Source organism: Ambystoma mexicanum, chromosome 6q (genome assembly GCF_040938575.1).
Source record: "Ambystoma mexicanum isolate Mex_15411 chromosome 6q, UKY_AmexF1_1, whole genome shotgun sequence".
In the NCBI taxonomy this organism is placed as follows: domain Eukaryota; kingdom Metazoa; phylum Chordata; class Amphibia; order Caudata; family Ambystomatidae; genus Ambystoma; species Ambystoma mexicanum.
The window spans coordinates 1,424,143,020-1,424,158,745 of record NC_090937.1 but is presented as its reverse complement, the minus strand read 5'-3'; the positions used below and the strand labels follow the sequence as shown (position 1 = coordinate 1,424,158,745).

Sequence of the window (15,726 nt, the reverse complement as noted above, 5' to 3'; positions counted from 1 at the left end):
TTAGCACTGCAATATTTATGCTGTGTGATTGAAATGACAGATCATAACTTTTCAAAACAAAACGGATGGCTATTTGCTCTAAATGGCAAGAAACGTGTAGCACAGACTTTCCAACAACCATAACTAACTCTTACCTGCAGTGACAAATGTGTGCCTTTGAAACTGAGGTTGGTAATTGAAAAGACAATTTGTCTTTGTTCGCAGATCAGCACAGAGTACAAACGCGTGAGGTTGACACTGGCAGGCAGCCTGGGAAGCAGTTATGTACAGGCAGCCAAAGCGCTGGCCGGTCCACAAAGGCCACATTTCATATCTTCATTAATGCTCAGCTGGATACAATTGTCCTACTACAGAAAATGCATATGACATGCACATTATGCAGCCTGGATCTGAAAACTTTAATCCAACAAAGGAGAGTCAGATGGTGGCTTGAATCAGTCAGGGGCCCGGTGCCGCCATGCATGCAGGGCAGACACCCCAAGTATCTTTGCCATTCAAGAGTCACCTTAACTGTAGCCCAAGATTTAGCTGCTCCAAGGAGACCGAAGGCAAAGAAGAACTAGAATAAGGAACAAGTTACTTACCTGTAACTATTGTTCCACAGCATGGGTCTGCCATGGATTCACATGCTCATGAATATTCCCCGTCATCAGGCCGTAAATCATCAGTAAAAGAAATAACATTTTCACCTTTACTTACAAACTGTATTTCTCCTCTAAACCAAGCCCTGTACACTGGGCCATACTGCCCTCAGCCAATGACTGCCCTCTCCTTAAGCCCCTACTCATCATCAGATTTGGTAAGCACCCGCAGTGGCAGTATGACCAAGAAGAGCCGCACAGGGGTAGGAGGGAGGGTTCGCTTGTGAATCCATGCCAGACCAATGCTTGAGTACAATAGTGAAAAGGTAAGTAACTTGTTCCTTCTCCAACATCGGGGACTGACATGGATTCACATGCTCATGAATAAAGAATACATAGCAGTAACATTACATAACCACAGGAGGAGGCAAGGCTCAACAGAAGCAAAACTCTTACCACTGGAACAGACTCACCTCAAGCGAACAAGTTGTGTAGCACTGCTTGGCCGACCCTGGACTCCTCTCTGGAATCCTTGTCGACAGTCGAGCCTCACAAAGGTGTGCTTAGACCTCCACGTAGCAGCCATGCAGATGTCCATCAGAGGCACACCAGACAGAAACGCCGTAGTCGAAGCGATCGCTCTGGTGGAATGGGCTCTTGGACAGCTGGGCATCGGTCGGTTGGCCAACCGATGACTGATCCAGCCGGAAATCCACCTGGAGATGGAAGCCTTGGACAAGGCCTTCCCATGGTTCACAGGACCAAAGTTCAAACAGTTCACATCTTCCGAAAATTCTTTGTGCGTGCCACGTAAAGCCTCAGAGCACGAGCAACGTCCAGCGAGTGCAAGGCCCTTTCAGCCAGTGAGGAAGGCTTTGTAAAAAAACACAGGTAACACCAAAGGCTTGTTAAGGTGGAATTCCGACAGAACATTCGGCCTGAAGGAGGGGTGCGTCCGTAGCACCACCCTTGATTTGTGGACAGTCACATGGATTTTTGCAGGATAGAGCCTGAATCTCACCTACCCTTCTGGCAGAGGTAATGTCCACAAGGAAAGCCGTCTTCCATGAGGAACTTCAGGGGCCCGATGCATAGGCTCAGAGACTTACATGAGCCTCGTCAGCACCAGGTTGAGTTCCCACGCCGGGGCAGGAGCCTTCACTGGAGGGGAAAGAATGAAACAGTCCATTGAGGAACTCCTTGACGAGACGGTGGGACCAAAGAGAAGATCTTCCAAGCAACCTGTGTTAGGGAGAATTCTCAGAAATGTGAAAATTCCCTCCACCTTAGAGACCCCGAGCCACTTATTTTACATGGAGCGAGTGAGACCCTTTTTCCCCCACTCAGGTATATGAATGATTTTTGAACACGGTTTCTTTTGGTTATGGAGCCCGACACACTCCATAGGCATCTTCTATATTGTGTCACAAAGAACCTTCAATGCAGTGGCACAGGGAAGTCTTCCAGATTGCCCAATGGTTTAAATACCTTCTCTGGGATAAACTTCTGTTTCCCAGAGCAGTAAAGTGAAATTGACTTTACTTACATCTGTAACTTTCTAGACCCAGCACACACTATCTTAGAATAGGGTGCTGGAGGGGTTACCGAGTATCCCCTTTGTCTAGCTTCTCATGTAACATTTTTATGTTACCCTTTCCTCACTGAATGGCTGGTGGAAATGGTTTACTTCCAACTACTGTGGTGTGCATTTAAAGCGGGCTGCGTTTGCAGCTGCAGTAAAGCGCCCAATGGTGCCATTTTTGTCAAAATGGCCTCTGTCTTCTTTTTTCGCCATTTCTTTGTGGAAAGGTCCTTCTTGAGATTTACTCTGTGCGCCAAAACAGATTTGGTCCCTTTGTTCGGGAATCACGAGTGACCCAAATTCACTCTGTAGTGATTGGACGGCTGACTGTCCGGCAAGGACAGCCACCCTGCTGGGTGTCCGACAGCTAGGATGGAATGAATGGGAGAGCACTGAATAAAAGGCAAGGCTTTTGGCTTGGAAGGCAGAGTCGACCACTGGATGAAGAAGCCTGCCGTGACTATCGTCATTGGCGTCCGTCGTGGCCGTGTCCGTCCCCAGTGTCCATCAGGGGGAGGGCGGGCTGAGCGTTGTGGGCACACTAGGCCCTGCACATTTGCTTTCAACAAAAATAGAACTTTTTCCATCGAAAAAGTGCAAAAACTGTAAACTAGCTCACGGAGCAAAAACTTGAGGAATCCCAAGACTGGAACGTGCAGTAAAAATCTGAAGATGGCTGCAAGAGGAGGGGTTTAGGGAGAGGGCAGTCATTGGCTGGGGGCAGTAGGACCCAGAGTACAGTGATTGGTTTAGAGGAGAAACACAGTTTGTAAGAGAAAGTGAAACCTTTTTTTATTTTACTGAGGATTCCCGACCTGACAGGCAATATTCATGAGCATGTGAATCCATAACAGACCCGATGTTGGAGAACTGTATTCTAGAACATTTGCAAGTAATCCCAGTATTAAAAAGCCAACTATTGGAGGTGGAGACAGAGGTAATGCATTATCTGTGAGAGAACGCATTCTTGCAGAAGATTACCAAATGCAAGTTATTTGTTCTAATCTATCCTTTTCGCCCTCTCAAACACACACCCATCAAATGTATAAAACCAAAAGATACATGATGATGGAAACAAATCCCATTAAATGAGACGTTACTTAAAAACGATAATCCAAAACTAGCAGACCCACAGTACTGCTTGGTAAATGCGCATAACAGCCACATGACATACTAACAAAGTTCTGGGCAAAACTGTATAAAACCCCCTGTGTAAAGCAGTAGTAGCTGCTTGCTCCTTAGTCAGATTGTTGCTGCCGTCGTCCTCCGCGTCCTCGTGGTCTGTGTGCAAGGACTCCCGGCTCCTCATCGCCCTAAGAAGAAACATCCATCTCTTGGAGTACGGCCTGGGACTTCATCGCCCCCACACCACTTGTTTGCACCTTCAAGGGTCTGAACTGGGCTAAGCGATGAAATCATCTTCTCCGGTGTGCCAGCAGACTTCGCCACTGCCCCTGCTTATCAGTATCACTCCGATCTGACTGGTGGGGGGCCCCCATAGTAGCCACCAGCGGCCTCCATTCAATTAGGGGTCCTACCTCCTCCTCCCCTCCCCTACAAACCACGTCAAACCAAGCAGCCATTTCTGCCTCTGACCATTTCAAGAGGTCAGCCCACCACAACACTATCCTTGGCCTCTGGGCTGCCTTCCAGCACATTGCTATCCTTCGTTTGGCCAGGATGTATGCTAGGTCTTTCATTTTGCTAATGTGCCGTAAATTGCGTGGCCTAGGGAAACCCCCCCCCCCCCCAACATGCATACCCAGGCCGACTCCTCCTCCAGCATAATACCGTTTCCTGCTAAGCGTGTCTTCAGTTCTGACCAAAATCTTCCCACCTCCGGGCAGGACCAGAACATGTGTAGCAACCCAGCCTCCTCCCCACACCTAGGGCATCTGAGTCGTCTGGCCACCAAACCTGGTGATCTTACTAGGGGTGAGGTATGCTCTGTGTGTGACATACAATTGGATCTGCTGGAGCCTTGCGTTCCGGGACACTTTATGATATCTTTGGGCTCTATCCAGAGCCCATCCGACATGGGCTCTCCCACCTCTTCTTCCCAAAGTTGTCTCAATTGGGACAATCCACTCCCCCCACCTTAGATCCCAACAGCTCATATATACGGGATATCTCATGCCCACCCTCTGAAATGTCATATCGTCTCCATGGTGGCATCCGGTTGTTCGGTGAGCACCACCGCTGGCCACTTCACTCGCACTCTTAACAATTCTGGTGTAGGTTATATACTGCCCCTTATGCACCCCGGTGTCTTCTATCAGTCTCTGGAACTCCAATGCCTCCCCTTCTTACCATATGTCTCCCAGGGTGGCCAGGCCCATTGGTTCACAGTACCTACGGACCCCTTGTATCAGTTGGGCTCATCTGCCACGCCCTATGCCACATCTCCCAGCCAAGTACCAACAGCCTCGCCATCTTTAGAACCTTTGGTTTGGACAGCCACACCACTTCTGAGGAAGAAGGGAGATGGTTCCCTGCACAGCAGCCTGGTTTCTGCCGTCTCCTCCTCGGACAGCCATCTCGCCACATACTGCAGCTGTCCTGCCAAATAGTATAGCTCAAAATTCGGCAGGTTTATCCCTCCCCTGTCACACGAGTTCTGTAATTTCCAAAGGGCCACCCTGTTCCTGGCGTTGTTCCAAATAAAGCCCATGCACAAGCTGTGGAGTCTAGCCAAAAAGCGCCTCGGGATCACGTGCGGGATATTTACAAGGAAATGCAACAGTCTGGGCAAGACTACCATCTTAAGCAGAGCAGCTCTCCCCATTATAGCCAGGGGTAGTCTGGACCAAAATCCCATGCTATTTTTATATCCTTCTACTGCCTTTACCGTATTGTGTGTTATGTTCTTCTCCTGCCGTATGATATATTTCAATTCCGAGGTATCGGAACGACTTGGTGCGCCAGGGTATTGGTAATAATCGGCAAGCCCCTGGGTAGGACAAATCTGCATCTCCCCAGGGGGAACATGCTAGACTTCTTGGGGTTAACCGCTATGCCGGAAAGGGCGGCAAATTGCTCCATCACATCCAGAATGCATTGCATGTTCTCTTCTGGGTAGGGCAGATACAACAGTATGTCAGCATATAAAGAAACAAGATGCAGACCACCCGCAGTACGGATACCTATCTCCTCGTATTGCTGTCTTTGACAGACGGCCAATGGTTCCAACGCTAGTATATATAACATGGGCGACCATGGGCAGCCCTGTCTAGTGCCCTTGCTTATTTGCCATCTGTTATGATAGCGCCCGTTTTAACCCTAGCAATTGGAGAGCTGTATAACATTTTCACCCACCTGAGGTACCCCAGCCCCATTCCATAGCCTTCCAAAGTCGCGATCCGCCAGGGCCATTTTACTGAATCTAAGGCCTTGACCGCGTCTAGTGAAACTATTGCCAATTCACCTGGGTCTTCCTTTGTTTGATCAATAATATGATGCAATCTCCTGTGATTATCAGTTATATTCCTACCCGGGACGTAGCCTGTTTGATCGGTGTGTATCAGTTTACCAATGACTGTCTTAAGCCTATTTGCCAGCACAGCAGTAAGGATTTTACTGTCCTAGTTAAGCATTGATAAGGGTCTATATGACCCACAGTCCGTGCTAGGCTTACCCGGCTTTAAAAGCGGAATAACCACAGCCTCTCGTAGGGAATCTGGTAGCCTGCCTTGCTTGTACGCCTCGTTAAGCATAGCCAGCAGTGGGGGAAGCAACTCCTGCTTATAGGTTTTGTAGAATTCACTTGGAAGCCCATCTGACCCAGGGGCCTTACTGGTGGGCAGGTGCTGAACCACTAGATCAAGTTCTTCCATTGTAATAGGGGCATCTAGGTCTGCCCGTTCTACATCATCTAGGGTGGGTAGGCCTAGATCCTCCGGTGTTTCCTGGACTTCGTGGTCCCTTGATCCGCCTGGGTCCTCAGAGAGGTTTATAGTATCTCAGGAACTCTTCATTCACCCCCCTACTGGGTATTCAGGGTCCGACCTCCCTCCCCATTAATTTCCCTGATCACCGGTCGCGGTGCCTCGCTCTTGTATAGCCAGGCCATCAACCTGCCCGGCTTACCTCCCCCTGCATGCTGTCTCCCCACATACTTCTTGTAGCCTATTTTACATAACCTGTCCCAGAGTTCACCACTAGCTTGTTGTAGCTGCCTCATCCTAACTCATCATGAGGTGCCTCGCCTACGCATCATTTCCTCCAACTCCTCCTCAATTCCCTTCAGCTCCTGCTCTATGCCCCCCTGGAGCGCCCTAGATTTCGATATGGCAACCCCTCGCAAAACCACTTTAAATGCTTCCCACACGGTTCCCATAGAGCTAATACTGCAAGTATTGATCTCAAAGTACTCCGTGATCGCCTCTCTTAAGTCCTCCCGGAATCTCGGGTCCTGCAGAGCCTCGGCTCTGAGCTTCCAAGTGGGAATCCGTGCCCTAGGAGGTTGGTGTGCCACTCCAGGACCTGGGGGGGGTCTGGATGCAGCTGTCTCCAGACGTCAACTAGGTTGACATCTCTAAGGCGGGCCTGTTGCACCTTTGCAGCTGGGGTGGGTTTGTCTAGCTTATCTTATCTGTCAACCTTAGGATTAGGTACACAATTAAAGTCTCCGCCCCACAGGATCCCGCCACCTAGTAGGGGGCTAATTTTGCCATACAGAGTCCTAAAGTAAGACGCTGCATCTTGGTTGGGGGCGAATACATTTACAATACACACTTCCCGGTTTTCCAGCATCCCCCTCATAACGATCAATCTGCCGTCCGGGTCTCCCGTAACCTGAAGCAGCTGGAATGGTACATGCGGTGCCACCCACATGATAACTCCTCTAGCGTAGGCTGAATATGTGGGTCCCGCCAAGCTCCCCCTCCACTTCCTCTTGACCACCTCCAATTTCTCCCTGGTGAGGTGGGTCTCTTGCAATAATGCTATATAAATCATCCTTTTCAGGTCCATCACCTTGTTACGTTTCAGAAAGCTATTGAGGCCCCCGACGTTCCAGGTAACCACTCTAAGGCACCCTGACGCCATGGCTACAATATCCTTCCCTCCATCTCCGCCCCTTATCCCGCCTGTTAAGATTTGAGTTTTGGCTCATTACCTTTTCCCTCCCAACACACACCCCCCTACCCACTTCCCAACTTCAAAACCCCCACACTCCGCTCTTACCCCCCCCACCCTTCCCAACCCCAACAAATGCCCAGATCCATCCCTGGATCTCAGGCGAACCCGCGTTTGGTTCTGCCTCAGTATGCAGAGGCCAGAAGCCCAGCAGGGTGTCACCGGACTACTAACCTAACTAAACTACTCTAAATGGGGGTATGAGGACTAGCTCCACGAGGCTCCTTTATTATGCCAACAAACTCAGTGCTCAAGGATCGTATTGAAATATGACCTGATCAAGCCCGCCCTTAAGCTACATCTTGCACAATAATCAAGTCTCATATTCATAGGCCGCGACCCCCTCGGTGCAGCATACGCAGCTTACTTATCTCTTCCACCACCGTCTCCTGTCTGGATGACAGATTCCTGGTGGCAGCTTTGCGTGTCGAGCCACCCCATAGCTTCTTCCGGGGACTTAAAAAACAAGGTTCTGTTTTTGTGGAACACCTTCAGCTTCGCCGGGTAGAGCAACATGTACTTGTGGCCTGCTTCACGCAATCTTCTCTTGACAGTCCCAAAGTTCATGCGGCTGCGTTGTACCAGCAGGGTATAATCTGGGTATGCACCGCGAACCCCTGAGATAACACTCCTCCAGTTATCTCCTGCAGTAGCATGGATTCAATGAACTCCGTAGGGTTGAATCTTTCAGCTCCCTCCGGCAAACCAACAATGCGGATGTTCCTTCTGGCGCGTCCTTCCGCCTCTTCCGCCCTACTTTCCAAGTTGCCCACACGTTGCACTAGGGCGTGAAGGTCTGCTTTGTGAGCTGTACAGTCCGCTGTGTTCGGGCCCACCTCTTTTTCCAAATTCTCTGTGCGTTCCGCCAGCGACCTAACATCTTGCCGGAGAAGGTTCACTTGCTCTTGTACTGCACCGACTTTAAGCTCCAATGCTGCTTTGAGTTCAGTCATAGCCAGGCCCCACTTGGTCTCCCAAGCCACTTTCAAATCCGCAATAGCGGCCAGTATCTCCCGATTAGTGCCCATAGTGACAGCGCTTCCGGCCGGGGTTTTGTCTTTACTCTTGGCGCCTTCTGGACCCAGTGGTGTTCTGGCGTATTCGTCCAGTGTAGGCTGCTTGCTTTTCGTTCTCAGAGGTTTGCTGGACATGGCGTTGTGCCACAGACTTGTGGGTGAGCCTCGCTACCAGCCAGCTTCAGCAGGATTAGATAGCTAGTATCGTCTGTGCCCGGACTGGCCACACAAAAGGGGTCTTAGAGCAACTTGTGAGCTGCAGGAATGGGTTGTGACCTCCCACGTAGGAATGTAGGGCTGGCTCCGATACGTCACCCGCCCACACTGTGAGCTATCCAGACCAGGCACTGTTTATCCCGGCAAGCTGCGGGTCCAGACCGGTCCCCCAGCTATAAGCATAAAGCCCACCTGCGTCTCTCTCTTTATGCTCACACTCTCCGCGTCATGCGCACTTGGTAGTTATGGGGACAAGCTTACAGTACTCCCCAGCAACCCCTTGTCTGGCAGGGCGCCTATGGAACTCCTGATTGGGCCACAGAGGCCGCTGGTCGTTGCTTTTCCCCAGTTAATTTCATTTCACTTGTATGTTCTTTGTTCTCATTCCCATGCTCATTATTCAGTTTCCTTCTTCAATCGCCTCCAGGGAGTTGCTTTTATCCTTCGTATGGCTGAGTGTCCTCTCAATGTAGCCCCAGCGGCCTGTGCGTGTTGTCCTCTGCGCTCCCTCTGGAGATGTGGGAAGACGCAGGGTTGGCAGGCCGGGAGGTGCTTCAGGGCTTCTGATGCATCTGCACCCAGCCGAGGTCGTCTGCCGCTGCGTCAGACTTCAGTAGCCGGGCCTTTTCTAGTGCCCGGGATCTGAGTTACAATGTAACACGCATATACAAGCGCAAGGAAGCGCCAAACTGTTGCTCCACACTCAGTCTGTCCGCTTCAAGTGTCGGGCAAGTGGAATCCTACCCGGATCTCAGGTTGCACACAGGGTGGGCGCTTTCCAATTCTACGCCATCCGAACCATCTCCACAAAGCCCCTTGAGCCCTCGCGCTGGGTCGCCGTACGGGGGCTCCCAATTGTTCTTGAAGCCTGCACGGGCTCTTCCCTTCTGTCGCTTTCCGAATCACAACTGAGCCTCTTTCTCGTTCGGCACGAGGTGCAACACTGCATCGCTTTCCATGCGGGTATTGTTTATGATCCTCATGGCGTCGGATGCCTTGTGCCCGATGTGGCATGCAGCGCGCACCCCGCCAACAACACTTCGATTCGGTTTTCAGGGCTCTCACAATCCTTTGTTCGTGCCGCCGGCCATTTTGTTATGAGACCCGCCTCAAAGTTCCAAACTTGTCGTCGGTGCCACAAGTCCTACGGGGCTCCTCCAAGTCTCTCTGGGTACGTTGTTACAGACCATTCGGTGTCCTATTGTAGTTCTGTTCTTAATGTGTGGGTTTATGGTGTTTCGTTGGTACGTGCTTCAAAGCAACACTGTCTTAGTGATCCCCACTGCTTCGTCCATTTTCCTTTTACATTATCTATGCTTATGATCACCCAGTGCAATATCGCAGTAATCTTTACTGTCCATATCACGTTGTCAGAACCCCGTTGCAGGCTGTGTGCTTTTTCACAGCCTTCCGCACGGCCTGTATGATGAAAGCACAGCCGGCGTGTGTTCCAGTGTGCTTCTGCCGGGTTAGGCCGCCACATTGTTCCGGCACAGTAACAATGTTTCTCCACTCCTTTTCATGTGTTTCACGAACCGCCGCAGCATTTTCCCGGATTGTTGCAGCGTTTATTCAATTCAAAGTGTCTCCCGGGCATGCGGACAGTCCACTCAGCAGCAAGTTCTTACCCCCGGCTCTCATGCTTTTTCCCCACTGTAGCCAGAGTAAGGGGCATCCGACGTGCCTGCGCTTCATTCCGGGCAGATCACTCGCTGTCCAGGTTTGTTTGCACATGTCTTCTTGTGTGCGCCCACACGCTGTTAAAGGGGCTGCCTCCTTGCCCGCTACGACACTGGGTTCCCGCTGCTTATTCAGCTGCGCAATATTAGAGGTTCACTGCTCTTCCTTCCGGTTACCGGTTTCTCTGCTTGGCTCCGATCTGCTTCCAGCTTGTACACCAGCAGCAGTCTTATCACTGCATTTGATCTTTGTCACAAGCCGCCATTTTTCCTTTCGCTCGTAAGCAGCTGCAAACTTCTACTTATTGTAGTTCTTGAATCAGTGTCAATCTGTCCAGCTTGCTCTCCTGGAGTACCACGCAGTTTCATATGTCCATACACATATTTTGGTCCGACGTAGGTTCCATTTAGTGTGACTTTTGCACGGATCAGTCCACGATCAGCAGGAGCTCCTCAGAAAACACACCCTATCCCATGGCCTTGTAGCCACACCTCACATCCACCACCCCCCATAAAAATAGTTATTTATTTCAGGCTTAGACAAACTTATCAATGGAAAACCACAGGTAAGTAACTCACTGAAACATTCACTACTAATACATATGTTTTCATCTCAATGTGATCTGCTAAAAGCACTCCCACTTCCCTTTTAAAATACAGTTAAAATCAGTTTCAAAATACTGTAAGTGTAGTAAAGCAACGAAATAGAACCAGGTAAGTTTTCACTTTGTCAAGTTCTTTACATTCAACCCTTAAGTTCTCAAACACCATACAAAACCAGAGAATTGAAGTACTATACTTCAAACGTCCTTCACTAGCAAGAAAACAAGGGCCCAGTGCCCTTAAAGTCACAGGTCCCAATTAAAAAAAAGTATTTTCAGGAGGCTACTAGTATTTTAGGAAATTTGGGCAAGTGTTGGCTAAAGCCAACAAGTAGTTTGTAAGAATGACAAAGTTTAGAACAATAAGAGGAATGTTTTAAAAAAAACCTTTCCAATCCAACCACCTTAGGGGAGATCCAGGGGAGGATAGAAGGCCAGTACAATAACGTTTAAGGCTAGGCACGAAAGAGGGCTAGGACGTTGTTATAGAACCCTATGGAGACTGAGGGGGTGGAGGGGAAGAGGAGGGGGGGCAAAGAAACAAGAAGGTTTGCTCATCTACTGTACTTTAATGCACTCTAAGACCACTGTAGGAGTTCTGTAATTTGCTCGGCATTCCAGATCCGTGCCTTGGTTTCATTGAATGAAGTCAAGGGGCCTCTGGTGCAGATATCACTACAGATATCGTGTTTGGTCTGGCTAGATCGTGGTCCCCGTGTTCCAATGGATTGGTTCTGTATACTGGGAAGCTGGACACAGACTATTGGATCACTGGTCTGGCGCAGACCTCGGGCCCCAATGCAGGCAGCGAACATCAATGGCCACAGCTTCTGGCAGAAGCAAAGACACTGGCCCTGCAAGGCCCTTCTTCATGGTGGAGAGCTACAACTTCGGGAAAATGCTTCTTGTTCCATAAGATGTGGATCAACTGAGTCCAAAGGCTCAACTTGTGATGGCGATTGTTGCAGAAAAGTTGCCCAGGATGACGTTTGGCTAGCCCACTGGATGACTCTGGGGCCCGTCCAAGCTCTTCTAGTGTGTTAGGATGTGCATATAATGTTTTATCTGCCAGTGTTTCTGCCAGCTTTCAAGTGTTCAACAATCACTCCACTTTGCATGCTGTCACCTTAGTTACCATAGAACATACAAATGCATTGTATGTATAGAGTTCTAGAGTGGAGGTGATTGAAGAGGCAAGGCTGAAGAGGACGGTTGTGAGCCTCCTGCTGGGGGCCGTCCTATGTATCTACTTAACCTTTTAATAACGGTCTTTATTATAAATGACTGGGAGTTTGAAGCCTTCCTCCTATCATAACATTTGGCGACGAGGTCAACTTGGAGCGTACTCCTGTGGACGAACCCCGGCGCAACTGAAGGGCCTGCCGCGGAATGGTGCCGTTTTGGACCAGTTCTTTATGAGGCGGTAGCTGAACACGGACCCTGTGGAGGTGTCAAACACTCGCAAGACAGACTGTACAGGTGCTTGTGTGGACTACGGAACTAAGGTACCCGCCCTGTTTTGTTTTTTTTCTTTGCTGTTCCGGAGACTTTGGGGAAAGGAGTGATAGCAACGTTCTCGCCACTATAAACTATTTTGTCCCACGTCCGGAGACTGCGTGAGTGGGATTACTGGGCGGCAGTTGGCCCTCTAACAGGATTACTTTGGTTTGATAGTAAACACGCAGAGCGTTCGCTTGCAGAGCGCTTACCCTCCGTGTGCGTGTGCCAGCTCCCTCGCGTCACTGCTCAGTACGCCATGTCGGCCGGTCCCCGAGCGAGTCTGGGTCTCCCGAGTGACGTCATCACGCACTAGAGGAGAGAACCCAAAGACGCGGCGGCCATCTTTGTTGACCGTCGTTGCCAAGGTGATTGGAGCCACGGCGGAGAGCCGCAATCGGCTGATTTGTAGCACGGCAGCTCGCACGGCACGATTTGTGGAGTGGCAGCAATGGCCTTGTACAAGGAGAGGGAGTGAAGCGTGGAGCTGCTACTTGTCTCTGGCAAACAGGTGACTTATGGTAAGTGGGTGAAATTCCACTGACAACCGAACTGCAGGTAGATTTTATAACTTCAGTTTGCACCAGCAACGCTTAGAGTGAGACATGGCAAATGTACCTGCACCTGTGTTTTTTCTTCCTGTGCCAGGTGAGCCCAGGGTACGATGGGTGGACTGGAAAGAGGGCTTCAACAAATATGCATTGGCAGTGTTTGGTGCCAATTACTCCAATGGGCGCAAGGAGGCATTGCTATTCCACTGTTTGGGAACTGCAGGCCAAGAGGTCTTGAAGAGATTGCCAGAGCCCTCTGATATTTTGGATGCTGGTCCCTATGAGAAAACACTATCAAAATTGGACAGGCATTAGTGAGTGGAGGAGAATATCATAAATTTGCCACGAGGGAGCAGAAGAGTGGTGAAAGTATTGAGGATTTTGTCACGGCACTGAGAGGTTTAGCGGTGAAATGCAAGTTTACTCACTGTCAGGATAAGCACTTAAGAGACCAGCTAATGATCAAATGCTCCAATGACAGTATCAGGAAAGAACTATGGAAAGAGAGGAAACCCACTTTGGATCGAGCAATCGAGATAGCGAAAATGTTGGAACACACCGATAAATGCATTAAGGTTCTTCAGTCAGATACTGTGAACAATGGTAAACCCAAGTTAGACGAGAGTGAAGGAACAGTGCAAAAGATGTCAAAAGTGGTTCAGAGAGAGTACAGGGAATCCAAGGCGCACCTTGCAGTATGGAAAAGGAAATTAGGAGAATAAGCCGTCAACTGGCAGAGGGTGGCGACAATGGGTTCCTGCAAAGGGCAGCAGAGGAATGCCCAGAGACATAAGTTCATTTAGGATGGGCTAAGGATTCTGGGCCTTCGAGGGGTCTTCCAGGGAGACGCTGCTTTAGATGTGGAAGTTTGTTCCATATAGCGTCAGATAAGGAATGTTTTGCTGTTCATATATGCAATGAGTGTGGTGTGAGAGGGCACATTGCCCGGTGTTGTAGAAACTTTAATGCTGGGTCAAACCAGGTGCATGAAATAAGTGCGAGTTATGAAGATGAATCATATTCTGAGGATGGCAGGGAAGTTATATTTTCAGTGAATGCCATCAATGGCAGGGTGAAAAAGCAAAAACCTTATGCAGAGGTTGTAATTCGAGGAGTACCCATACGCATGCTTATGGATCGTGGGGCTGATTACACCTTGATAAGTGTGGAGGGACAAATTTCATTGTTGTACTTTGTGGGAGAATACTGTCAAAGCAAATGCTTATGGAGATATTCCCATAGACATAGGTTGCTTTGATGCTGAACTACAATTTAAGGACAGGAAGGCCAAAGGTTACGTGTATGTTACCAAGAAAGGGGGAAGAGTTGTTGTTATGGAGTGATCAGGCTGAATTGAAGATAAGGCTTGAGGCAAGTCATCCCGAGCAGGTAATGTCAGTGGAGATTCCACAGAGGTACAAGCAAGCCCGTCTGGGAAACTGGGGTGTCTGAAGGGGTTTGTTCATGTCATTCGCCTAAAAAAAGGTGCTGTTCCAAAAATTGCAAAACTGCGAACTATTCCACTTGCTCTTAAGAAAGATGTAGATGAGGAACTCAAGAGAATGGAAAGTGATGGGTCATTGAGAGGATAGATGCATCTGAGTGGGTTAGTCCCATAGTGGTGGTCAGAAAAAATAATGGGTCTTTGAGGCTTTGTATTGATCTTAGGCATTTGAACAGCATGGTTGTGGCAGACAGGTTTCCTCTTCCCAGAATAGATTTGATGGTGGGAGTATCTAGCTCAAAGGTGTTCTCTATACTAGATCTGAAGTCGGCCTACCATCAAGTTGAATTACATCCCAATTCCAGGGACCTTACTGCCTTCATAACTCCAATTGGTTTATTCAGGTGTGTTTGTATACCATTTGGATTGTCTCAGCTGCAAGTGTGTTTCAGAGCATTATGCACAGATTACTTGGAGGTGAGAAAGGGGTGATGTGTTATCAGGATGATGTTCTTGTGTGTGGGAGTGACGAGAAGGAGCATGATTATCGGTTGAAGAGAGTTTTAGACATTTTGAAGGAAGCAGGTCTCACAGTTGCCTTGGAAAAATGTACCTTCAAAGCCAACAAGGTGGTGTATCTGGGCCATGAGATCACTGGAGAGGGAGTCCAGCCCAAATAGGAAGCCATTGAGGCCATAAAAAGAATGGAGAAGCCCAAGTTTAAAGGGGACATACTATCATTTTTGGGCCTGGTTGAGTTTTATGGCAAATTTGTCAAAGGCTTGTCAGAAATGTCAAGGAACATGAGATTTCTTACCTGCAAGGGAGTAACTTTCAAATGGAATGACCATTGTAAGAAAGAATTTTTGTTGATAAAAGAGGCCATTGTCAATGCTCCTATTTTGAAGATATTTGAGGAAGGTAGACCTACTTTGCTCTTCGTTGACGCAAGTGATTTATGGTGTTGGTGCTGTTCTGATGCAAGAGGATCAGACAGGTTTACAGACCGTGGCTTTTGCATCCAGGTCTTTCAAGGGACCAGAATCTAGATACTCTGTTGTTGAGAAGGAGGCCCTGGCATGTGTTTGGGGAGTTGAGAAGTTTAAAAGGTTTTTGTGGGGGAGGGAATTCACCATTTGCACAGACCATAAACCCCTGGTTGAAATTTTCACAAAAGGTGGTTTGGAGGGAGTGTCAAGGCGCATAATGAAATGGATCACAGCATTGCAAGGTTTACAGTATACCATGCTCCATGTCAAGGGGGAGGTTAATGTAGTTGCTGATGCATTATCTAGATCTGTCCAGAGAGAATTGCCGAGTGGTGGTGATGATTTTCTAAATTCAGGGGAGAGTGCAGAGATATTCCAGGTACATGATACTTTAAGGAAGAGTGAGTGGGACGTGTCTTGCACTGAGGATGAT

General features: G+C 49.0%; 1 protein-coding gene across 1 annotated transcript in view; it reads right to left on the bottom strand.

Moving 5' to 3' along the window:
* The window catches only part of NELFA (negative elongation factor complex member A), a 386,029-nt gene that overhangs the window by 79,304 nt on the left and 290,999 nt on the right, over nt 1–15,726 (bottom strand). The gene's annotated exons all lie outside the window — the stretch shown is intronic.